This window comes from Nicotiana tomentosiformis, chromosome 3 (genome assembly GCF_000390325.3).
Source record: "Nicotiana tomentosiformis chromosome 3, ASM39032v3, whole genome shotgun sequence".
In the NCBI taxonomy this organism is placed as follows: Eukaryota; Viridiplantae; Streptophyta; class Magnoliopsida; order Solanales; family Solanaceae; genus Nicotiana; species Nicotiana tomentosiformis.
Window position 1 is genome coordinate 98010543 of NC_090814.1, and position 2578 is coordinate 98013120.

A 2578-nucleotide genomic window follows, 5' to 3' on the forward strand; every position below is an offset into this window, starting at 1 on the left:
GAAATCCCTTCCCATTCACCTACTATCAGCTGTTTCACCGCCCAAAACAGTAATGAAACAACTGGAAAGATTGACTGCTAATTTATTCTAGGGCATGGAGAAGGAAAAAAACAAATACCATTGGGCTTCCTGGGAGAAGTTATCTTATCCTCAAGAGGAAGGGGGTGTGGGTTTTAGAACAGTGGCTGGTGTTTGTAAGGCTATGGAATTCAAGCAGTGGTGAAATTTTAGAATAAAAAAGACTTTGTGGAGAACCTTCCTATCAGCCAAATACTGCAAAAGATCTCACCCAATCTCAAAGAAATGGCACCCTGGCAATTCACAAACTTGGAAAAAAATGATGTGCAACAAGAAAGAAGCAGAAACTCACATAAATTGGAGGCTACATTCTGGCAGTGTAAGTTTTTGGTGGGATAACTGGCTGGGAACAGGCCCATTAGCTAGCTACAGAACTGAGGGAGGAAAGCCAAACAACATCACTGTCTCTTAATTTTGGGACTTTGGAAAATGGGATCTTCAGAAACTCCACAATCAAGCCCCAGCCAACAAAATTACAGATATCATTCAGATCCCAATTCACTTCTCTTCCCACACCCCTGATAAACCTATATGGACATCAACTACCTCTGGAAAATTCACTTGTGCTTCTGCATAGGAAACAGTCAGAAAGAAAAAGCATATCCTCTTCACCAACAAGATGACATGGCACAAGAGAATCCCCTTTTAAATGGTCCTTTTGCATATGGAGAGCCCTCAGAAACAAACTGCCAACTGATGATAGGGTCATCACCTTTGGCCAACCTACTGCCACCAGATGTGTGTGCTGCATCAGGCCTCAAGCTGAATCAGTAGACCACATTTTCAGTATGGGGCACTTCGCTAAGGTAGTATGGAGGCACTTTACATGCCAAATTGGCTTCCTTCTTCAAGCCATGCCTCTTAGATTACTACTGATGAAATGGTGGATGCATAAGAGCAGGAATGATGTACATAAACTCATACTAGATACACTTTCACTCATCATTTGCTGGAATTTATGGAAAAACAGATGTAGTGCTAAGTATGGCTCCAAGCAATCATCTATGATCAGAGTTATATTCTCCATCAACTCTGACATCAATCTGCTCCTTAGAGCCACTGCCTCCCCTTCCAATGGCCTCTTCAATGGAATGAACTCTACTCCAAAGCTGAAACAATGAAACATTACATTTGCACATCAAAGGTTACCTAGCAAAAACCTGAGGATGGATTTGTTAAGCTGAACAGTGATGGCAGTGCCCTCAACAATCCAGGTAAGATTGGTGCAAGGGCAATTATTAGAGATCACCTAGGGAGATTTATCCATGCCATAGCAAGCCCACTTAGCGAAGGAACCAACAACATGGCAAAAATTGAAGCAGCCATCATTGGCATGAAATGGTGCCTAGAGAATTGTCACCTCAAAGTGCATTTAGAAGCTGATTCTGCACTACTTGTTCATTGGATCAACCATGAATCTGAACCCCCTTGGAGTTTAGAGATGAAGCTGAAAAATCTGATTGAACTAGGCTCCCAGTGTCATGAATTCAAATGTTCTCATGTGTACAGGGAAGCTAATTGTCCTGCTGATTCTTTATCTAAACTCAGCCGTGATCTACCTCAAATCACCCACTTTGAGAATATTCTTGACCTCCCCAACCAAATCAGAGGACAAATCAGACTTGACCAAATGAACACACTAGCCTTTAGACATAAGAAAACAAGCAAACTTCAGTCTTCATCAAATCACACATCCACCTCTAACTCTAATGGATATGGTTAAACATCAGAAATACTTGGGAGCAGATCACACAGTCCAAACAACTAACTTCTGGGGTAGCAAAGAAGGCAGAAATGCCCAGTCTTTCCTTAACACTATTTTCTTTTTTGCAGGAAGTAGGGATAAACTCATATTACTGAAACACATGCAATGAGTGGTATTAGCATCCCATATGCTCAACCTCCTACAGACGTGTCAGTTCTCCTGGGGATATCACATGGATCATGCAATCTTGACACAAATACAATCACCTACAACGTAGAGGATCCATCAAGAATACACAATGAGAACTCCGTGCCATCATCAGCTAGAGAAGGTCGATCATAAGGGTTCAAACCTAACTAGAAAACCCTGTTTTGCCATCAGTTATCACCAGCTAATGGACACACAGTGCTTCAGTTTTGGAAGCCACAAGACAATATTCAATGCTTATTGGACGAAAGTAACAGGCCATTGCTCACCCTCTTCGGTCAACAGCATCAGGCAACAACAGCAGCATCACACATGCCCAGTTTCAAGGGTCCTTTTGATACATATCTTCAACTTGGCTTTCTTTGTACCCAATGTCAAAGCAAAGTTGAAGATAGCCCCACCATTCTCAATTGTTTTCTATCACACTCTCTAAGGAACATCTACACTGTCTACATTGTTTGCAGTTGTGCAATTTGTTGTATATGGAAGGAAATCTTCCAACTCACTAGATTAGTAGATTTAGGATCTCTTGTGCTTTTTTGTTTAGTTGACCTAGACTTACTTCACAATTTTTTTGTTTACCCAAAT